The following is a 24,304-nucleotide window of genomic DNA, read 5'->3' on the forward strand; positions in this document are numbered from 1 at the left end:
CACCCAAGGCACAGATGAAAAAATGGCCTTTGCACCCACAAAATTTGTAGAAATCTAAAGTTGTAGTTCGTGCTTTTTTCTTTTATTCCTATTTTAGTTGCTTACCTATTGGAAAGATATCGAGGGGAAAAGTTATTTGTGTTTTGCATCCCTGGTCCTGCAAAGACTTTTATGCGTGCTTAACTCTAAGCACATCAGTAATCACCCTGAGCAAGCAGGGGCTATTTGGATGTGCACAGCCCACAAGCTCACACTATTATTTTGTAAAATGTGAACTGATACCATCTCAATTTTCCTGACCATTGCCACAAAGTACAACCGTGCAGAAATCTGAATTATACCTTTGCAGCACTTTCTCCCTCAACAGCTAATTAATTTGTCGTAACAGGAGTGATGCATATAAACATTTTTATTGTCATCGTGCTCAGGTCTTCTTCTGTCCCGTGTAGGCATCACTGTATTAGCTGCATGTGCGAGATGACGTTTTCTTCTGTGCCCTCAACGCCACCTATAACCAAAACTCTCTGTAGCCTGAGCAAGGTGATTCATTAGCGAAGCTGAACCTACCATTTAACACATCTCTAAGAATTCCCTAATAGCCTCCACGCCAGCGACTCTCAGCCACTTCCTGTGCAGATCCCTGCAGTTTCCCTGCACTTCAGCTGGACCCCAGCTGCAGCCTGAGCTCTCCTTCCCTGATAATAAAGGTATTTTCTAGTTGCTCATCCAGAGTTCAAAGTTTTTTTTGCAGGAGATGGTTTTTTCAGCCCTACCAAAGTGGCTTGGGGAGCAAATAAAGATAAGGCAAATCACAACAGCCGTATCAGAAAGGTCTGGACTGGTGCGTTTGTTCACAGTGCACCCAATAAAGAGCAGAACACTTTAACAGTGATGAGAACAGCAAACCGGACTGTCAGCACAAGACCCAGTGAAGTAGATAAGGATCAATTCAAGACTCTTCCCCCCACCAGGAAAGTTAATTTTAAGATTGGTGATGCAGCTCTTGGCTGTATTTTAAAGCTAAGTGGCCTTGCAAATAGCCAGAGAGGTGTAGGTAGCCATTTGCTTCACACTGTGCCAGAGGGATTGGTAGGCAAATACACAGAAGTCCTTGTGCTGTGTTATCTAAACAGGGAGAAAATGCATCATAGTTATTTCAAGCAGGGTTAGACATTTGGGTTTAGAAATAGCCACTTTTGTGAATCTCTGTGTGGCATCTCAAGACCTCAACAATGCCACCATCTGCCCTCAATCTTCCTTCCTTCCGCTGAAGCTCACCACCCCAGCAGCTCACCACCCCAGCAGGAGTCGGCAGAACAGTCTGCATGCCCCTGCTGCTTCACAGACCAGCATCTTACTTCAAACCCACTTTCTGCAGACAGTTGAGCAGAGGTGCCAGGCGTTGCACAGGAATGGCTCAAGGCACAAGCATTTCAGTGTGTCTGCCAACTCTGATAGGCAGGTGATAATTTTTCCAAGTGAGGGAAATGAAAAGGTTGGGAGGAAGGGGAGAGACATCCTAAAATGCCACACAAGATTCAATCTGTGAAAAGCTCTGCTTCTATTTGAGTCTTCTCTAGTTTTGGGGATGATCAGTTTTGAGCATCCATGAGGAAATGGAGAGACACATTCTTAGTGGAGAGGAGACAAAAAAAGATAGAAATTAGGTGTCTGGCACCTAGAAATGATAAGGTAGGATGCAGCACTGCATTCAGCTTCATATATACATGATAATTATAAGGTTGAAAAAGAATTAATGAGAAAGCCAGACCTGGCTCTGTCACTAGATCCATGGACATCTGTGGGGAATCTGATGAGCCAGGTAGAAGTATGACCACACCTACCTGGAAAACATCTACAGGCATGCAAGACAGATACCTCGATACCAGTAATGTCTCCAAGCAACCACAGCCATGGAACTTGCCATCCAAACAGAGGGTACACCCTCAGGTTCCAAGAAATCACACCCACTGTGGGCACATCTGGCACTGGCTGAAACATTTGCCTGTGTACTTGAAAAGCAAACTCATTATGTAGGTGCAGAGAACAGCATTCTCAAGTGACAGACTGGGCTAGAATGGTGATGATGGCACTCTGGTTTCAGATGCTGGGTCACAAGGGGGTATCTTCATGAGAGCTAGTGGATACTTTGAAGATAGAGGCTCTTGTATTTCCGGCCAGATATTTGTGGTTAACTTTGTTTTCTAGTTTGTTTCAACTGTGGGGTTTTTAACATTTAGTTAGAGAAGCTCACAGTCAGGACAGCAACAGTGGGTTATGCTGGGTGCTCTGCAGACACAAATGAAAGCATCAGCTTCCTCTTTGGTGTGTTGATGAATATATTGTACACAGCGCATCCAAGGATGTTTGTCCTAACAGTATACAAAGAATTCAGACCAGAATGCAAGAACAAGAAGATTTCACACCAGCCTTATATTAGCCCTTAGTATCTATTCACAAATAGCTCTGTAATGCTGCTTTTAGGCAGAAAAGTTTAATTAATTTTATCCCTCAAATCAGATTGCTTGCAAAATACTTGGACTCAAATCAAGTCAATGGCTGAAACCCAGAGGAATTTCAGGGCTTCTGTTTGGTTTTAATTGTTTTCAACCAACTGATGGGTTCAGAAACAGCTCCAATCCTCCATAGCAGTGCTAATAGCAAGTTTATACTCATCATAAAACAGGAAGAGGACACGGATGGAATTGTTATAGTGGCAGGGCAGTGCTGTGGATGAGGAATGAAGTAATCTGAGCAAAGAAAATGCCATTGCAGAAAGTAAATAGAACAGCGACCAAAGGGTGGCCGTGTGCCCTTACAGCTCTTCAGTGCCACCTGCCTTCAGTCCCAGCGCTAGTGGATGTCCAGTGCCATCTAGCAGGCAAAACAGTTGTTTACAGTAGGAAACTGATGGGTAAAGCTAGGCGGAAAAGTTGAAGGGAAAACCTAAAAGTTATAATTCAAGGAACTAATCAAAACATAAAGGGCAGAGAATGCCAGTGTAGGGTGTATGTCAGAAAGGGAAGTGAAAGCGAGGGCTCACCATCCTGCTCCTCAAGAATAAGTAAGGATTTACCCCTAAAAATACTTTCTTAGCAGAGGTTTGCAGTCATTGCTCTCCAATGAGGCAGTCCTGACAGTGCTACTAGAAATGCAGAGCACCAGAACATCAGACTGGATCTGAGACAGGCATCCTCTGAGGCATCACGTTAACCCAGGAAAACGGTGATTGAAGGGTTACAAACAGTTGGTGATGGCTTGTGAAATTAAGAAGTTAGTTTATTGTCCCCCAATAGAACTATCTCTCTACAGTCAGACATATGTGTCATCTGGAAGGTCTTTTTCCAACTGATTCAAAGTGTCCATGGAGGACACTCCAATTTTATGCTAAGATGGGTTTTGAAAATCTTTTCTCTCTTAGCTGCAAATGTTCCATGTATGAATATACCCTCTGCAGTAAAGCTTCTTTATAATTAGCTGGATTATTTGGTTCTCCCACTGCTGTGTATGGTCCTTTGATTGCAGTTGGTGGGTGGACACAAAGAATATTCCATTTTACCTTTGTGTAATGATACCAGAATTTCTCATATCTCTCCTATTTGTACTAATTCAAAACTTGATAGTGCACAAATTCCACATACGATTTTTCCATAGCTGAAGAGGAAAATGCAATCTTTAAGGAACTAAGATGTGATCAAGGGAAATCAAAAACTGTAAATGTAATCAGAATCCTTAGCATCAAAAATAGCCACAAAGGTTTTCAGTTCAGAGCTAGTTTTATCTTGTGGCTGGTCACAGATTGGCTCAGCTCTGCTCTGGTTTGCAGTGTAAGGCTCCTGCTCAAAATCAGGCATTAGAAACCCAATTAAAAAAAATAAATAAATAAACAGAAGGCAACAGTTTGAAAAATTAGGCACTATTTTGTACAATTCTGCTTCTGTTTTATTCTTAGTGATAGAAAGTTTTAATTCCTTTGGAAGAGAAGAAGCATACAGTATTTTTATTGCTGCAAGCCAAAGCATTTTGCTCGGCATTCTGGCATAGGCAGGGCTGATGCAAGGGGTTTTCAACTCTAATCAGATAAAAACATTGCTTCCATTATAACAGGATCTTTGATTTCTGTTGGCCTGTGAATTTAATTGCAGATATATTCACTCTGTACCTATCTACAAAACATCTGTATTTAACCACGTCTATCCTGTTAGTTAATATAGTCTGTGCAATGGCATCATTTCACTAGACTATGGGAGAGCAAGCGAAAGTAAGGAAAGCAACTGATGGACAAACCCACTACCCATGTGTTAAGAATAAAGTGAGAATTGCTGAAAATAACTCTGAAATAGATGTCAGAAGAATATTAAAACAAAAAGGAAACATTTATTCAGATACATAAATAAACAGGGAATGAGACAAGAACCTAAATGAAAAAGAATCTAAATGAGGGTTTTTCCAAGGCTTTTAAGAGGAAGAATGAAGCAAACCCAGCATAATTAGTTGGAATGAGGGGATGAAAATGATCACAATAAAGGTGAAAGCAAATCTAAAAGAGCTAATATTTTTCAAGCTAGGGAAACCAGATCATTTCCATCACAGAATTCCAAAGGAAAAAGTACCAGATTGATAGCAAGGATTTGAATTACATTTTTGACCCAAAAGTTGTTCTTGCATGATTTAAAAATAGTTGATTAAATGCTTTATTTTTAAAAATATTTGAAAATTATCTCATTTTAAGACCATTTGAGGCTTTCAGAAGAGTGGTGAAAGAAAATATAATGGACCAGAAAAAGAGAAGATAAACAGGATACAACCACAGTGCTGATTTTGCTGATTTTGCTGAGTTTCCTGAACTATTTCTTTGCGTAGATAACTGATTTTCTAAGCAAGGCGAATGTGGTAGATCTAATCTGTATGGATTTTAGTCAAGCATTTGATGTGATGCCACATGGGAAGTTATTAATTAAGATGGAAAAGATGGGGATTAGTAAAAGAGCAGTAAAAGGCATAAGGAAGTGTCTGAAGGAGAGGTGCCAATAGATTACTACTGGGATAGACAGATTACCGGTGATTCAAGACTAAACTTGTTTAATGTTCACTATAATGATCTATTGTCATTTAAGCTGGAGTATGCTAAAGAAATCTGATGAAACAGTCAAGAGGCACTGTCATTAACAGGGTCAGAGCATCAGGGCTGGTGAGCTGGAGCACAGTGAAAGCAATGAGCAATGGCAATGGGACACAATTCCCTGCAAAAACATACATTTGGAATGCACTTCACCATTAACCATCAAAAATCAGGCTGCTTCCTCAAGCTGATCATCAGGGCTCCTTGGAGGTCTGTCCTGCCTCTTCTAGATTCTTGATTTAGGTTAAGAGGAACTGTTCTGTGGATGTGTCTCTCTATTATCTATACAGAGCTCTATGCAGGATGAAGAAAATTAGATTCCCTTGAAGGAAAAAACTGACTACAGTAAAAAAGATAGAAAAAATGCATGCATTGGTTTGTTTGTGGATGACTGTGAACCATCAGTACATGAGGCAGTAATAGAAATGACAAATACAATCCTAGACAGGGTTCTTTCAGCAGCGATAGGAAAGCTCTGCTGGCATGACACAAGGTGCTGCTGGACTGTCATGTCTGTTGTTGTGTAGGATCTCATCACAGGTATTAGGACAGGTATTAGTCTATCAGGATGCCCAGTGTGATCGTAGGAGACACTAGCTTCCCAGCAACAACAGAGCTGAAAGCCACAACTGCTTTACAGACAAGTGCTGATCCATGTACGGTATGGTGCTGGGAATTCCTGAGTGCTAGTATCTCTTCCAGTCTTATGTTTGTAGTGTTACAGATAGGACAGTGTTAATCACCAAAAGCATATGTATATTTTGGCCAGCTTTTTTTAGTCCTGTTTTTACTTTTGGGGGGTTACATGTAAGTACATAATGTGTGTGTGTGTACACACACATCCAACCACAAATCCATGTTTAAGTGAAGATTTGCTTCTGCTGTTTATTGGGTAGAGCAGACATACTGAGCTATACTTTGTATTATCTATACTAACCTACAGACCCAGCCAGTGTTTGTTAACGTGCTACATTTCCGAGTGTTTCTGGTGTTGGTTTTCAAGTTATAGGTAACCTAAAAATCTCTTCTTGTCCTCACATTAGATACAAATAATAGAAAAAAAAAAAGCAAAAAACTCAACTGTGCATAAAATCTTTTTGTTTTCTTTATGTGCATGTACTTTGAGTGGCAGTGTGTATAGTATGCATAAGTAATTAATGTTGCAAGCTGGAAGAACGAATTATTGTCAGATGGAGCTAAAGCATACAATATGGTCAAGTAAGCAGTTCCAATAATAGCTGTGCTTATAGAAGCAAAATGTAACAGGGCAAACTCTACAGGTTGCCAGATTGGTGTCAATGTGGAGCTTTGTTGCCAGTTGGTGACCAGAGGACAGCAGAAGGATTGGTTTTAGCTGAATGCTTTTAAGCTTATATGTTAACTGCACGTAATGAAGTTGCTTCTCAACCAGTGGCACTTAAGCAGAAGGGCACAGGTTATTTTAGCTTGATATAGTCGGTGGAGGTCTAGCTAAAAGCCACCATTTCCTCCTTCCCTAACTTGCCATTTTCTCAGTGAGTTGCGTCTAGGGGAACAGGAGCCACGTGCTGTCATTGCTAGGACAGCCACCTCAGGCCACGTGTGCCTCTCCAGACGGGAACTTGGCTGAACTAATTGAACTGTCGTAGAGCATCTGGGCTATGCAAACTCCCCAAAGTTGGCACTGCCCAGGGTAAAGTACAACCCAGGCAACACTCCAGGTTTGGTCAGGTCACAGCAGTGGTTTTAATTAATGTGGTAGAGAATATAATCACAAGTACAACAAAAAGCCTCATTTCCATACATAGTGGGTACCAGAATATTACTATGTTGTAGCCCAGCTGAAGACTGCCCTTGAAAGCCAATGGCCATGCAAATACCACTTTTATATTGTAGAAGAGAAAGAAACTACAGTTCCCTTGATTACATGCATGCATACACGGGTGTGTATTAGCTGAGCACCAGCAGCCTCAGAATCAGTGTCACGCACACAGGCACATCCATAAACATGCACATACACTGACACACTCGGGTGCAGTCCCTGTAGGGCTTGTTACCGATCCTATCTACCTCTTCACAAACAAGCAGAGTTCAGTTTCAAACTGCCCAGTGTACAAAGCAGATAAAGACTGGCATGGAAGAGCCCATGGGCAGCTTGGCAGCCCTCTGTAGTTACTGGTATCAAAGGTCACTGAATGCTAAAAAATAAATACATCCCAGTGCCAGCAGGACACCAGTGACCCAAGATAAAGTTTCTCTGCCACCAGAGAGACATTGTTTTCATTTGGTACCAACATAAGCTGTATTTACTGTGATTTCTCAAATGCTAGTTAAAATATATGGCTGTGAACCGTGCTTTGCTTTATGCTGGCAGATCTGCTTCAGAGGTCAGACACCCTTACTCTCGCATACACTATGCTGGTTTCATGGAAAGTGGCTTTTATGTGCACCTGAGCTGCAAAGCAGAGAAATTCACCGGGTTCTGCTGCTTTCATTCCTTTTATTTTTCAAAAGTATTGTTGGATTTTTCCATCCTAAAAGTGCCTTTCTGTTGGAGTCTGACTTCCCCAGTGCTGCTGCAAACCTGAAATAGCTACACTGGAGCCGCTGGACTGGTGTGGGTGAAAGGGAGAGGAGACTCCAGCCCAGTGCCTGGCATTGTTAACCAAGGTTATAAACACCATTGTTCAGTTCATATTCATCTCCTGTGATTAACACCAATGACAATGGGAAGCCTGACTAGTCATTTCATACCGCGTAATGCAAGGTGACTATAGTTCAGAGGACAAAGAACAAGAGATTGGAGGGGGGCGTTCAGGAGCAGACACAAGATTGGTTATGAATGTTTGGGGTGATTTAGTTCCATTGTTCTCTGTATCAGCACTGAGGGCTGAGTGCTGCCTTCTTGCAGATTTCTGGGGGCAGTACCAGTTTAGGGGCTCTGCATGAGAATACAGACCCTCTGCTTCTCCTTCCCCTTTAACACTTGCATTGTTTTCTTCCTTCTGTTTCTCTAGAGGCACAAAATCCCTGACTCACACTTATCTTAAGGACAATGCATGTAAAAAAGGGACATACTAGAAACCCAGATAAAGATGTAATTCGTAATTCCTGGTGCTCTTCTATTGCCCCTGGGCCATTTACGTGTCATTTAAGGCAGCTTTTATCCTGCTCTAACTGGTGATGAGTGACAGGATGGTGCAGGGACAGGGAACTCTGGATACCATTACTGGGAATGCCAAAGACACCACAGAGCAATGAATTTTTACACTCATAATTGTACAAGTAGAAGAACAAAGGGGCAAATCTTTCTTCCAAGTGCTCAGGAAGCTCAAAGGAAAATTCTGGAGTGCTGAGGGCCCAGAAGTATGTGATTGTGAAACAGACAAATGACAACTCTGCCCTTTCATCCAGCACAGCAGATAGGCTGCATTTGCTCTCCTAGAGGCAAGAGACAAAGGATGGCTCCTGAAGGAAATCATTGCCCCATCTTGCATCAGACAGCTCAGCAGTACTTGCTCTTAGGGGTTGAATGAGAGGAGACCTGGATACACAGATGGAGGGGGACTGAAGTGGAACAGCAACGCAGTTCTGCAAGCTCTTGCCATTCTTCTGGAACCTTTAACAGCACATCAAAAAAGGCTCAGGATTTGCTGTAAGAACTTGCCCAGAGGCTGAGAAACAACATGACGTGCCTTGGGCCGCAGGAGCCCATGTCAGAAACTGGTTAGAGCACAAGCATTTCTGCATCCCACTCCTCTGCTCAGATGAGCAACCCACGCCTCTATAAATCATACAGGAGGCTCTCAGGCTTTATATGCATGCAGTAAATCACAGAGGCTGTAGTGAGGGAAGCCCCATCTCCATGCTGGCTGCTGGGGGCACTGAGACAGTGCTGATTCTGGCGGTGGTGCCTGAATCGCCACCATGCCCTTTATTTTTAAGTAGGGCATGAAGTCTTCTGGTGAAAAAAAAAGGTTTCTTCTTCCTTGTCTATTCTTAAACATTCATTCTAGGTATCATTCGATCTGTTATGAAACACTTGTCTTAGGATAAGATCACTGAAGAAGCTGTGGCAAGACAACTCTGACAATTTCTGGATGCTGCAGATCTTCTTGGCACATATCTCTTTGATTACAGTCCTGAATATGCAATAGAAACTACAGTTTCCCACTCCTCTATACTTACTGCAGTGTTCCCAGCCCCTGAAACTCCTGTCTCCTTCATTATCAAAATTATTCTAAAGTGTTGCTGACTGCTCAGTTCTTTATCCTCTCTGTCCTAGTTTCCTTTGTAGGGCCACAGTAGACTGTATCAACAAACAGTGTATTGCTGCTTTATAAGATACTGCAAAACTTTTTGATCTCCTTGGTTCTCTATAGGGCATTCAGGTGAGACTTGACTTGTGGTGGCTTCAGTAAGGGGTAGGACCCCGTTTCTCACAGTAATGCTGCTTGTGTGGATCACAATCTATTTCTTGAGTGAAGCATCTCACAAGAAATTGATCCCACTAAGTGTCTTCCACTTGCATTGAACAGAGAATATTGGTTTTTTCTCTGTAACCACAAATGCTTTGAGACGTGCCTAATTGAGATGCAGGGTTTTCAGCAGCAGAAATCACAGAGGCAATCTTGACTCAGAGCAGGCATATTGTTTTCTCTCCGCTTTGGAAATAACTTTGTCCAAAAGGGACGACATTTGTAGGCTCTCAGGAAGTGAAACCGTGAGCACTGGGAGAGGTCTCGGTGGCAGAGCGAGGAATTTGCTTGGTTTGTTACTGTGATTGTGTGGCTGGATTTTTAGTAGTTGCAATGGCTTTCCTGGCTCTGCATAAAACAAAGTGTGAGTAGTATGGGGCAAGAATGCTTCCGGGGGCACTGGAGAGCCACTTTTATGGCTATCTTAAAATTATAATAAACATAGTTAACCTGTTACTTTTATTTTTCTGCTAAAAAAAGCAAGAAAGGGATAAAATATTAAAGCAGAAAAAGTATTTTATTTTTAAGACAAGTCGATAACCTGTTTAAAATAACCTGTATGTGTGTTGTTCTTGCTGCTTTTGCTGCTTTAAACAAGTGGCTATATTTTATCCTTAATTAAGAATAAAAGGGTTGGTATGCACATGTCTACAGTGGAGACCCCCAAGTGATTCCGAGATGAGGGTAAACTGTGGTGTTTTTTCAGCTAGTTGGTTTGAAATGACTTACCACTTGAACAGCATCTGCAGCAGCGTAAGGCACGGAAGCAATTTTTCTTTTGTAAGAAGATGAAAAAGAAATAAAGAAGGAGTCAAAGAGTAAGCGGGCTGAATGGGCCATTAGCACCAAACTCTAAAGATGTTGAAGTCAAATAGGATAGAAAGGCCCCATAAATTTTTACAACTCCTCAGAGAAAAACACTGTGATTATTAAAACATGAAACCTTGCTTTTCTAAAATGCTTAAAAGATTAATATAGAAATGTCATACTGTGGCTGCTGGAGGGATTATCCTTAATGGGAATGTTAGAAGTTATTTTAATGTAAAGCAAACATAGCCACCGAAGAAAGATCAAAAGTGGAACAAATTCAAGGTTCTTAGTTTCAGGAAAATGAAGTTTGTCAAGAAACTCTTTGTTAATTAGAATGAGCAAATTCTCCATAAATACTGTATATATATGACATAGAAAGTGATGACCTCATCTAATTAGTCATTACCTAATCCAATCACTAGCACAGGAGCAAGGCTTAGGTCTCTTATGAAAAATTTTGTTCCCTTTTTGGCTTGAGTAAAGCCTGTTTTTGCTAGTGCGCATTTTTGTAAGGTCATGTGCGTGTGTCCGAATAGTTTTGACGATAATCCACCATCCACGAGCAGGGGAAGTTTGGTCACAAGGCACAGTAGCGAATGCTCCCAGAGTTTATCGTGTTTTCCATGCAAGAACAAATCCTGTGTCTTTCTGGGGGTTTTTTTCTCAGTCTGGCATTGTTACTGTTTTTAATGTACACTGATCAGAGAGCACCATACTGCTTTGGTCTCTGTGTAAGCCTTTGAGGTCTAAATCAAAACTTCAGTGTGGCTTATTTAGAGCAAGAAATGGAATATTTTCTTTGCTGTTCAGGATAGCACTGAAAATGCTTGTTTGGCCAGTGCTGCAGTCAAACACCTGATTCCGTTAGACCCCCAGTTAGCAGCACGAGACTATCAATTCCAGACGCAGTAATTGGTTTACAAATTGTGCTGCTGTCGACTTGTTTTTGTGTGCCAAGGTGAGGCACCAAACCACACTGCGCAGTGCAGCAGTCCTCACACATTGCTGGCCTTGTTTCCCTGTGAAAGGGTTGGACTTGCGGAACACAGGTTCTTTTAACATCTATTCCAAAAAAGATCCATCGTGGCAGCAGTCAGCCTCAGTCTGCTGCTTTTGCTAAGAAACCTTCCCAGAAAGTAAGGAAGTGCTAAATCATTCTACCCAGTGTGAAAATTCACTGACTCAAATGTTTAATGTCATATGTGACAGCAAGATATTACTGAACGCAGGTTTTAGTTAGAGACGCATCCCTGGTTTCTCTCCCAGTGGATTTTAGCTTTCTAATGCAACTGAAATCCAAAGAGTATTGGGTAAGCTTGGCAGCAGTCCTGTTTGCCACCAGATGTTTGAATGATAGTCCCGTAAACAGTGTTCTTCTTGTCCTGGAGCAGGATTTCTAGCGAGATTTTCAAGCCCTTTCTGAGGCTGGGGACTAACCTGGATGTATCCTTCTGAAATGTCACTTCATGGGGTTTCTGACCCTCTCTCTGAGCAGTTTTCACCAAGATGTGACCTTTGAGAGCTCTGTATTTATAGGTTACAGGACAAAATACCTGTATGAATACCCTCTCCTCTTCCTTGCCTGTTTTCAGCTTGCCCACTCCCTTCCGTGTATTGTTTCTGGGCAGACCTGGCTCCTGACTTGCCAGCTCCTGACTGCTCAGAGCTTTTCAGAAGTCAGTGCCATCCTGTCTCTGCCTGGGCTCACTGGGCTGTGCTTGAGCAAAGACACTGCTATCAGTGAGCTCTCTGGAATGAGGAAGAGCAGAAGAAGAACAAGATCCTTAAACAGCAAATCTGATTGTGGGCTCCTTGTTTGTGGAGCAAGGGAATACAAATACATTTCTGGATGTGGATGCATTCCAGCTCTCTAGCATGTTGGCAATGCTGTTGAATACATCCTTTCTCAACATGACACAAACAGCTACTACTGGTCCCAGCATCTGCATCAATAGGAATCTCCAAAGGGCCTCTGCAGAAAAATGGGGACTACTTCTGGCTCCTCGTGTCTAAAGGATGAGAAAACTCCAGGCAGGCAGCTCTGTAGTTGATGTCCTTGTCTCAGGATTCCATCTGGGGCCATGTGCTGGAGATCTGTCACAGTGTGTTTTCAGAATGCCCTGTATATCTCATTGTGGGAACTAGCTACTGCCCAGCAAAGGTGACCAATGCTGCCAGTTCATGAAGGAGAGTAAGTCCAGCCTGCTGGGGACTGGAATTAGAGAGGGGTTGAAGTCACTAGCCAGAGGTGGGGGCTTGTCTGGGGCTTTAAGTGCAACTCTGATGTTCTTGGTCACAGCTTTGGGGTCATTTCAGAAGATGCTCATGCTGGATATCATCACATATAAGGCGGGTGGATACTTTTTTGTTTCCCCCCAGGGTGGTATTTGGGAATTCAATGCATCCTTAGTTACAGATTTTCCAGGTTCTGTTTCTGAGAAGCTGGTAGGGCAGGCAGAGAGAACTGTTTTATGCAGGTGCAATACGTACAACTAAATAAAAAGAACTCCCAAACCCCTCTGTTCCTTCTTGCATGGTCAATTTCTCTACAGAACTCAGAAGCACCACGTAGGACAGGGTTGGTCCTGATGGCAATTTTATTGTTTGGATAATAAATTTTAGGTTTAGTACTGAGAATATTTGCCTGTGGCCTTTGAGGGTTGACTGCAGGTTGTGGTGACAGTCTGAGTCACAGCTATGGAGTGATTCTGTCTGTAAGCCACTCTTGTGGTTTAATACCAGTGGGTAACTCAGGACCACGCAGCCGCTCTCTCATCCCCTTTTACCCCCTTCCCCGAATAGGATGGGGAGGAGAATCAAAGTAATGTAAGACCTGTGGGTTGAGATAAGAACATTCTAGTAATTAAAGTACAATATATTTATATAGAATATAAAAGTGAAAGGAGAAAGGGAAGAGGAAAAACCCAATAAATGCAAGTGATGCACAATACAATTGCTCACCACCCTTTGATCAATACCAAGCCCAACCTGAGCAGCAATCAGTCCCTTCCAGGTAACTCCCCATAGTTTATATCCTGGGCATGACATGCTGTGATATGGAATACCCCTCTGGCTAGTTCAGGTCAGGTGTCCTGTGTCTGCTTCCTCCCAGCTTCTTGTGTCCCTCCTCATGGCAGTGCATGAGAGACGGAAAAGTCCTTGGTGAGGGTAAGTGCTACCGAGCAACAACTAATACATCAGTGTGTTACCTGCACTGTTCTCAGACTGAAGCCAAAACACAGCACTGCACCGGCTACTAGGAAAAAAATTAGCTCAGTCCCAGCCAAAACCAGGATCTACCTTTTATTCCATAGCATTCGCGTTATGCCAGTTCTCACACTTTCCACCATCAAAGGTGACACCATCACCTTTCCTGTCCTTTGAGATGTATATATGTGTACATAATATATATACATATATATGTATATGTATACACACACAGAGAGATTATTCCCGTAGTCTGTGGACCATCCCTGCAAATGTTTGTTAGAGTTCATTCAGTCCATGACTTGGAGCTCCATCTCTCATGAATCTCTTTGGGCAGGAAAGATGGATGGTGTGTGGTGGTGGATTGTTGCATGCTGAAGCTTATTCCAATCCCATCACTGCTGCACTTGCCCAGTTTTGTCAAAATTAATTCTTCATTCATGTGGTGATCAAAAGGGAGTCAGGTTCAGATCCTCAAATCTGGAGCAGTGGAGATGGGTGCCACAAGGCAGCCAGCACAGTGATGGGTGTATGGCCACTGTGGAAACAATCATATCCAGTGTATAAAGCATGGTGGCATTCTTTATTAGCTGTTTAACCTTAAGCAAGGCCTGAACCATAGGCAGCAGCATGCTGGTTCCCAGCAAAACGACCAGGTTGGCTTCAAGGGTATTCAAAGTATATTAAAATTCCTTGAAATTCTCAAGTGCTTCCATAAATAGCCACCAGACGGGTTGAACGATGGCATAGATTGGTGCTAAGCTGCTGGAGACTATGTGTGAGAGAGCACATGCTTCAGTTCAGCCTACTCCTCCGAGTCCTGAGGATCCCCAAATGTGGAAATAGCTTTGGCTGTGCAGAGCTATTATCCACTGGGTCAGTGGTGGAGCAGGGGTTTATTTATGACAGCAGGCACAGTTCTTCACTTCTTCAGGACAGTGAGGACAATGTGGAGCATTATTTCAGCTGCAGAGGTGACTCTGAAATATGGGTGCTAATGCCCATGGCAGCAGCGGGGCAGAGAAGTGAATGATGTTGATTGCTGCAGTCTGGAAGGGGGAACAGTGCTATGGTTCTGTGTAAGATCTTGTTTACCCTTTTATCGTAAGCGTTCTTGCAAACTGCTGTTTTCTCACATATGACTAGTTTCCAGTTTCATGTGGGGAGACTGGGAGGAGGTTTCTGAACACAGGGAGGTGAATCACTGACCTCATAGTATGCTGTAACTGCCAAGAACCCTGTGGAGAACACAAACACAATTAACCATATTAAGTGAGATATCATAGAGAAAGCTGCATGTTGCTATACAGCAGGGGATTTAGCAAGCTGTAAAACAGGGACTTGGGAAAAGCCATCAAAAGGGAGAGAATTCTTCATTTTCTTGCCCAAACCTTTTCATCAAGAAACAAAGTGGCACAGGAAGGAGACGGGATAGAACAGGGGAGAAGCTGGCTGACCTGAAAACTGATGGCAGGAGATTCCAGGCTGCTCCCAAGCCCTAGTGCCTGCCAAGCCCCAGTGCACCAGGACCAGTACAGCAGCAGCAGCAGCACAGCAGTCTCCTGACATCTTGTGGCTTCGCTATAGAGTACAGCTATCCCTTCCCCCATAGCCTCGGGCACCGGTGTCAGCTGGAGCTGACCTTGGCATTAACCACAGGCACTGGGGATCCTTATATATAGCTGCATTCCTCTCACAAACGCAGCACCACTTCTTTTTCACTCCTGTGCAAGAATGAATGTGTTCGGGTGAGCCTGTGTTTTCCCAAGTGCTCACATACCCTGATTTAGAGGCACCTAAATTTGCATTGAATATAGATGAAGTCTACCTTCATCTATCAGATTCTGCATCCATCATCCTCCCTTTCACTGGTGGAACAGATCCAAACATCCCAAATTAGCTGTAATCTCTCAAGAGCTCACCAGTGCTCAGATCAGGGTCTGCTCATTGGAATCAGTCATTTCTTTTGGTTGTAATGGCCCAGCTTCAATGTTAGTCATGCATGATCTCTAGAGGAAGGCGCAGGAATCTGAAGCATTTAAGAAGGTGTATGTATTTTTAAATTCTGGTTTCATGTAAGAAAAAGCTTGGCTATTAAAAATGTTAAATTTGCACACATACAGACATCCATGCAAGGCAGTCCTAACCTCTCTCATCTAAAAGTATTGCCTGGTTCTTGAACTATTTGTGGAAGAGTGTTCTGTCTCCTCTTAAGTAGCTGAGCCTGACTCTGGTATTTGCCTCAGTTGCTTAGTTTAAGAACTGGGAAAACGAACTACACTGAAGTTTGTAAGCAGAGAAATCAAGTAGGTTTCCTGGTGTTGGGTGCTGTCGGATCTGCCCTGGGTTACTCATTACACCAGGCGCTTGCTCTGGGCTGGATTTGCAGTGGGAAGGCAGAGGACAGTCAGAGCTGGTGCTTCTGAAGACTGTGGCCAGGACTGGTGAGAGCTCAGGCTGGAGTTTCAGAGGTGCAGGGCGATGAGGAGGGAGGAGGAAATGAGCTGCTGCTTGGTTATTTTTTTGCAAGTGTGTTTCACACCTTACGTTTCACAGATTGGCAGAACGTGGTGCCAAGGGAAAGACATGCAGCCAGTACTGACCATTCATTCTCTGGCAGCCCTGCATGGAGGAGTAACTTCCATACCCTTCCCTCCTTCCGGAAGTATGGTTCAAAGGGGGAAGGAAATGAGATGGAAAAGGGGAGAGAGGGCTCACTTACTGATGTGGAGCAGTTCCCTGGGGAGCAGGCTGTGGCCAACATTAGGGTTAGAGAAAGATTATCACTGTTACAAAGAAGCTTAATGGGAAATACATGGAGAAAGCTTTGGGAAGCTGAAATTTCATTTTTCTTCACATCTGTGGGAATCCCAGCAGGTCTGTGTTGCAGGGAGGTAGGCATCCTGCTTGGGTTACCACTGTGCCCTTCTGCTTTACCATTCAGATGCACATAATTCCAACAAGGGCTGTTATGGGAAATTCAAGGGATTAAAAAAATCCAGCTGGCCAGTTTCAGTTTGAAAAAGTATGGAATGGATGAAGTGGCTCTGGGACATGAGAGGTTTCTCCCAATCCTCACTATTCTTCAATGCATTTAAAGCTTGTAATTTAAGAAACATGCAAAGGAACAAACTCTCACACACTTCATACAATGTCTTTGAGTTTGTCATGGTCTTGACTGAAAATACAAATGGAGCTAATGGACAAATGCTCTATTCTGTGATGGAACTTGTGCTAAGGTTTTATAAGATAAATTGCCCCTGACTTTGTGTTAACCAAAACTGCAGTTGTGGTTGCTGTAGCAGTGACTGCAGTATAGACGTGCCATTTCCAGTTCAGCTCTATCAGTCCCTTTGTTGAAGTCTGCTGTAAGTAGACAATTGACTATTTGTGGCTTGTGGCTACTCTCTCAAGAGAAGTTATAAACTGAAAGTGATACCAAGTGTTACACAAGGGGGAAACAAGGCACAAAACGGATGGCATTAAAAAGCTAAAAAAATCCCCTTTTCAGTTTATGTAATCGCACATAAACATGTGTGTAAACTCACCCACATGCAGAACCACACATACGTGCAGGTATGTTTCATTTAACAAAAGAAATTACATTTTTGAAAATATATATTCAATATGTAGTTGCTGCAGACCAAAGTCATCTGTGTATCTTGAATGCTGAAGAGGGTGAAGGCAGCTGCAATTTGAGCTTCTCCACACTGGCCAGCTGGTAGCTTAAACCAGCAAATGGGGAGGGGGAGGTGAATTATCCCCTCTGGTTGGGCTTAAAAGTGGGCACTATACAGAATAGCTTTGAGATTACAAGGGTTGTGAGTTCCATAGGAACTGCTGGGCTAATACTGTTATATATGTTCTTAAGACTGAATGGTGCTTGGAAGCTCAGCATCAGGTAACCTCCACCACCACACACTGATTCAGGGCTACCTGTACAGAAACAAATGCATCGCTTGCTTTTTTCATACTTCTCATTTGTTTCCCTCAATTGTCTTTGAATCACTTCTGAATCACAGCAACTGTCAAGATGCTGTAAATGGTATTCAATTACAAACACCAGGAGTATGGGATCATTGTTAGAAACTGGAAACATCAAGCAGCTCAGGTGCAACTCCTTATAGCTCCAGAGTGTCTTTAAGAGGATGTCCTACAGTTGATGTCTATATGGGAATGAAAAATACTACCTTGCTTCGGCAGCTGCATGGACAGAACTGGCACAATGACATGTATAGGGGGCTCATTTGAATGAGGTAACAAGAAAGAGAATGGGGGGGGGGGGTATGAATTATATCCATTTTGTTATTTTCAGTGACAAAATGCTGCATATAAGATGGCTACAGCTAGATTTCTTGGGTGAGTCCAAACCCCAGTGTGTCTGGGGCTCCTGGATTACCCTGCGTGTCCTGATGTGTGAGCCCTTACATATCAGTGCACTTCAACAGCAATATGCAATGTGTTTATCACCACTCTGAGCTGGCTGTAGTGATTTCTATACTCATCCTTTTTCTGCACCTGGGTTTTATGATTTCCAAACCACAACATAAAAGATGTACCAGCTTAACCAGCTAAAGCAATGCTGAATATACATGAATGCAGCATGTCTGTAAGCATTGCCATATTTTTCTCCGAAGAATTTGTTTAGGTTACATAAAAGAAACAGGCAGGAACCCATGGGGTTTCATTTGGTGGTTCTCCCTCTGTTCTGCTTGGCTTCTCAGCTTTCAATAGATCCCAAGGTCAGGCTGTTATTTGTTGCTAGGCCAAAGTGGCAACCTCCCACCCTAACAATGCTACTATCTTCATATCATCTAAGCTATAGGGGCCACATTGTGATGCTTTGGCAGTGTTGCTAGGGAGGTTGCTAGGTTAGATTGATGTCACTATGTGGGTTATAAATTGCCTTTACCCTGCTGGCCCTAACTTGGCCCCTAACACAATGATCTAGTAGATGGCATCGAAGTGTTCAAATGATGCATTGGAGCAACATCTTCAGACCCTGAACTTGGCAGCAAATGCATGTTATAGCTATTCAGAAAAGGAAGCTACTTGTAATCAAGAGAAGAAAATAAACAATTGCAGAAACTGCATCCTTGCATGTCCAGAAATTAACGAAACTGATGAAAAATACCTAGTTTCTGATGCACATACATGCACTAGAACTAAGGCTTTCCCTTAACTCAGACTGTGTGCCCTCTACATGCCCCACTGGTGAGAAGAGGAAGGAAGTTTTATAAAGGCGAAAGTGAGAGCTGAGGAAACGAGGTAGGTGAGCTGGGAATTTCCCAGCTTTGAGTCATGCTGCATGTCACAATCTCAGCTCTACTAAAACATACCACTGACGCCTTTATGATCACACCTGTTTATTCTAGCACAAAAGTGCCATTCGACATCATCAAATTATTTGCATGTTTCTGGTTTGCAACCTCAAGGGATATTTTAATCTTGCCTATTGCAAAAAAAAAAAAAAAAAAGAATTTTAATTGATTTTTTTGCTATATTAATGTATAAAAATGCAGACATTCTGTGTTCTACACAATAGAGATGCATGTGTGTGTGTGTGAATGTGCGCATTTAATTTCTTTTGGAAAGGGATAAATAAAAATAGATAAACATGCATGCCCTTCAGAGATGTTCTGGTTTAATAAGTAAACACATCATTAGACAGGCTTCTCTTTATGCATGATATCTTGATATGCTGGGCTTTAGCTGCACACCTCTCATTAGCGCTAATGAAATTGATGTGGCTAAATCCCCATGCATTGTGTTCGACGTACACCTTAGTATATTTGTAATTATTTTTTAAAGACTGCCTTTATTTGAAGGCAGACCAGAGCACAGCTCCTACAGTGCCGTGTGAATCCATAGGGTGTATACATATTTATAAATGTTTTCAAAATGCATATTGTGTTTCGCCCACAGAGCATAACATCTCTGCTGGCTGGAAACATGTATTAAAGAAGGTAACAGAAATCCAGAGGAAACATCTTTGAAATACATAGTTAATACACATGGGCTACAGCTGCCTTTTAAAGATTAATTTCTTGGCCATTTACAATGTGGTTTTTATTATCAAAAGCCAATGGACCATATTACAGAAAATCTTGCTTTGTAAATTCCTTTTGCGCTTCTCGGGCCTGATTCTGTTACTCGGAATTCAGCACTTTTCTTTGCAGACTTACACTGTCCTTTGCTCAGAACTGGACCTGCATTGTCACAGGGTTACTCCTTGTCCTCCTCAGCTGTCACCAGCATTCCCTGTGCATGTACTAGTGCAATTAAATGAAGGTAGAAGATAGAGATCTAAGTCTTTGTTTAAAATGTGGCTTGCAACACTGCAAACATGAGCATAACTTTGCAGAGTCATATGCATGGCTGTAGATATTTGCATGCATTAAGTATGTGGAAGAGTTTAGAGAGCTGGAATCATACATTCTAAAATGTGGTCTTATTGAAGCTGCACTAGTTCTGCCTGGATTATTGTAATTTCTTTCAGTTGATTTCCTGTAGCATTTGAAAATTAACTAAAGACTGTCTTGACAACACTTTTGCTAATTCTGTATCTTATTTTTCCTCCTTCTGGCCTTCCCCTTTTTTTCCCCTCAAGACATACAGCTTACCTTAGTGCCCTGTACTCCTCAGTTTCCATATGGGACTAGACAAAATGTAAAAGCACACCCCTCTGTGTGTAGAGCAAATCCTAGCCTCTGTTTCAACCTGTAAGCAGCAACATTTCTGATACGCAAAGGATTTGGGGAGCTCATACATGGGCTCTCTTGACTTCCCCAGGGACAAATTCAGACTTTTTCAGGCTCCTCTTAAACCAAAAAAAAAGCAAGATTGAAAGTAGAGGGGGAGGATGAAGCTAGTAACTATTAAATCCTGCCAAGTAGTAGCCTGGGGAGGACAGAAGAAACTGCCGGCTCAGAGCTGTATTAAGGACAATAAATTGCTGTTACTCCTTCGCAAGCCATGAGAGGATGGAGGATCTGCTAGGGTGGATCCCAGGCACGGGTGTTAGTGCCTTTTCAGAGTAGAGGCTTGTCCTCTGCAACCTTGGGCAAATCATTTGACCTCTCGCCGTAGCACTGTTCTCTTTCTGAAATGAAAATAAATGGCAGTAGTGTACCAGAAAAGCTAAATGTGTTGGTGATTACAAGGGGCTCTGATGAGGATGAAAGGGAGGTAAATATTTTAGACAGATACAAGTAATCTTTCCTCAGCTCCTGCAAAACCTTTGTACATTAAACAGAGCTTCTTGCTATGAGGGCCAGGATGTATCCCTCAATAAACAGGATGGCTTGCATTTTAATCCCTGCAGGATAAATAGGTAAGGATTTTTCCGGGGACTTCTGTTCTTATTCCTATGGTAGCACTCAAGTGTTGTTTCCTTATTTGCAACACTGGAGTGCAGGGCATTCCAAGGTGAGCAGAGGATTCACACAATCACTGGAGCCATTGGTTAGGTCTTTGATGATAGTGTCTGCATTAGCACTGAAATTTTCATTTCTTGGAAAGTGTTAAATCTAATGCGTAAATGTTGATTTTCTTGAATGTGCTCCTGGGGCTTTTTCGCCTATGCCAGAATTAAGTGCAAAGGGAATTTTTACAGCCGACTTGTAAATTCCTGACAAGAGGAGTTTATAATGGAAGTGTTGACATAACCTTAACTACAGTGACAACTGATGCTGCTTTGTTAGGAAAGCAGCAAATAATTTTCTTGCAGAGAGGCAGGAGTTGGGCACAGAAGGTGAGGCAGCTAAATTTTTTTCCCTGAGAATCCCTGGAGGCTATTGTGTGAGACAGCACGTGAAATGAAGCCGAAGCAAATGGCAATAGCAGGCAGCAAAAGAAACACTCTGGAATTTGCTCATTTTCATGAAGAAGAAGGTGCAGGTATCCTCTTATAAATTTTTTTACAAGCTGCAAGATGCATTTCTCCCCTCAGAGGTGATCATGAGGGTCTCATAGCAAGTCAGTGCTTGCTTCTGCCCTTACAGCTGGCTCTTACTTCATTCCTTGTCCCTGAAAACCTAAAGCAGTCAGGAATGAACTCTGCTGCCTCAACTTCATGCCTTCAACAGGAGCAGGAACCAGCCCTTTGTTTGCAATCCGTCTGTGTCTCTTACAAGTAATAATTTTTCTTAAAAGTTCCTAAATCAGATTTATTTCCTTAAATCACTTGCAAGAATTCAAAACCTGAGAACATAAACACCCCACACTAGATGGCCAAGCCTCTGTGTAGCAAGGCTGAGCCACGATCTGAGCTACCAGCACAACAGACATAAGCAGACCTATCAATAGAAAGAGGCAATTTTAACTGGAGCTGAATCCAAAGGAGCATACACAGAATTGATTTTTAGTGCTTTTATTCCCCCAAAGTCAGCTGGGGTTTGTTTCATACCTGTCACTTCTTTCCGGTGGGCAAGGGGAAGTTTTTCATCTCTTCTTGCAGACATAAAAACCAAGGGTGGAATAGAGATTGTGTGTGCATCTCCATCCCACGGCACAGTCCTGCACAGGGAGCCAGGCCCCCATGTTTCTTGGGCTAGGCTCAGAACTGTGTGTGTCTCCTAATCACTTTCCCTTCTGCCAGTTCTACCCCTCCCGGAACCTTTGGGATTCATTTCTAAATGGCACCCTATTTCCCAAAATGTTTAACAAAATCTTTCTTACATCTTTGTTGTGATGTTTGCCTGTGGAGAGGCAGTTACTCGTTGGCAAGGGGCAGGAAGATTATGGTGAGCTGGCACACTTCAGAGCCGTGGGTGCTGGGAAGAAGGTGCAATGCCTGACTTCCTCCCTGTCCAGCCTCTGCCTTACCCCAGCATGTTTGGCAAAATCCTAAAGTAACTTTCCTGGAAAGGTGGAAGGTCCAGGGATAGAGTATTCAGTAAATACAATGCCATGTTGAAAGCAGAGGACAGCTCTGAAATGGGAAAGCCAGAATTAAATCTCCACGGTAGTTCTAATTATTTAGGGGCACAAGCTACTGAGAAGCAACAGGGCAGTACAGGCAGAGGTGACTAAGAAGCACTGCTGAATGCTTTTGGTGAGTACTGATGGAGTTTTAAACTTCCTTTGCTCTGCAGTATGGTTGAAAGGCAACACGGGCTCGTCAGGCTGGATGGCTGAGAGAGGGGATATCAACCAGTAAGCAACCAGTTTGCACAGAAATGCAAAGGAAAGCACAGATTGCAAATTCCTCATTCTCCTTCTTCCTTCCCATTAAACCAAGATATTTTTTATCCTTCCCTATATTCTTTCTTTTTAATAAATATTGAAATACAATCCCTAACTCTTAGGCACTGCCAGCAAACCTGGCGGAAATACTGCAGTTGCAGCCACAGCCATGAGCTGGAGGACACGGAAAACTATCACTTTTTCCCCTGGCAAACCAAACATGCATCAGGGGAGCAATGTGCCCCTGAATGTCTCTGCTTTTTTCCCAGAAAGCTCATTTTGTGTCAGGATTTCCTCTCTCTCTGAATGCCCCTGCATGAGCGGAAGCAAACCGGCCAGGCTTCCAACCACAAACCTCTGGAACGAGATCCCAATGCGACTTCTGCCCAGCCGCCCAGGAGTTCTTCTCCTGGCGCTGGTTTCGGAGTGCCCTCTGCTGGGTTCCCAAACAGAACCCCGGGCTGTCTGGGGCTGGGAGCCATGGTGCAGAGCTCCGGTCTCCGGCGCTGGAAGTGCGCAGGAGGCTGCTCCGCTGCCGCTCGAGTGAGTGCCTTTGTGCTCTGTGCACCATTATGCTTTCCGCAGGCAGGGCTGTTAATGGAGATGGCATTTGGCTGTGTGCTCTTATCTCACTGCACTTAAAAATGGAGTAATACTTCCTCGCTTGGATTCAAGGCTAAAGGATGTATCTCAGTGATACTTATATACATTTAGCCCCGGGTCCCTGCCTCTCACAAAAGGATATGGCATGTAGAGTAGATTTATACCAAAAATGAAGTGCCACAAAGAGCAGAGGCTACTAGATATAACTAGGTATTACGACTGTGTTTTCCATCTTGTGTGCCTAAATGAGGGTAGTGACACAAAGCATTGTCAGCAACAAATTGGCAACATCCAGCACTGTTGTGTTTTGATCTGTGCTTATGGGACTATTGGGACTGGTTTCTTCAAATAGTCTTTTCAGTTTTGAAAGGGCCTGCTTCTTTAGGCAGCTGTTGTGTTTTGAAGCTGTTATCTCAGGACACAAAGCTGATATTTGGCATTGTTACTTGTAAGTATTTTCTTTTTTCTGTTTCTTTTCAAGCTTCTTTATTTATGTTTCTCTAAAACTGTCTCCCATACCAAGCTGATGCAGCAGCAGTGCATGGAGGAAGGCAAAGGCTTAGGTGACTGCTCTGGGTTTGCCAGGGAGTGACAGGGTTTCCCCTTGCTAGAGGTTTTCAAGAACAGATTCAGACTCAAAAATCATTCACAAAGGAAAATGTAGACACATTTGAGTCTAACTCAGAGCAGAATGGGCAACCACACCTCCTCTTCCAGGTTTTTGTTATGAGGAATAGGAACTTCTTATGGCAAAAGCTTTCATGTTCTGTCCAGACACTCACTTCCATGAAACATGTGGCAACTCAATAGCTTTGAAGCAGTTTTCCTTGAAGCTGGGCATCCAGTTCAAACCTTACTGGGATGAGGAACAGACAGACAATGTGACTGCATAATTCTGATTTTCTTTGGAAGCCAAATA

The 24,304-nt window shown here is 42.9% G+C and overlaps 1 protein-coding gene and 1 long non-coding RNA gene across 3 annotated transcripts in view; both read left to right on the plus strand.

Annotated features, from left to right (window-relative positions):
- The window catches only part of TOP3B (DNA topoisomerase III beta), a 297,002-nt gene that overhangs the window by 116,963 nt on the left and 155,735 nt on the right, over positions 1–24,304 (plus strand). The gene's annotated exons all lie outside the window — the stretch shown is intronic.
- Positions 1–24,304, plus strand: part of LOC133221689 (uncharacterized) — a 64,366-nt gene that overhangs the window by 30,517 nt on the left and 9,545 nt on the right. The window contains exon 3 of one of the 2 annotated variants that reach the window (XR_009728046.1): positions 18,784–18,864. The exons of the other annotated variant lie outside the window; for it this stretch is intronic. This is a non-coding gene — a long non-coding RNA (uncharacterized LOC133221689). The remainder of the gene's footprint in view (positions 1–18,783; positions 18,865–24,304) is intronic. 2 annotated transcript variants of the gene reach the window in all.

This window comes from Neopsephotus bourkii, unplaced genomic scaffold, assembly GCF_033783945.1.
Source record: "Neopsephotus bourkii isolate Nb327-2 ecotype Australia unplaced genomic scaffold, CSIRO-AGI_Nbou_v1 NB_1542, whole genome shotgun sequence".
Lineage (NCBI taxonomy): Eukaryota > Metazoa > Chordata > Aves > Psittaciformes > Psittacidae > Neopsephotus > Neopsephotus bourkii.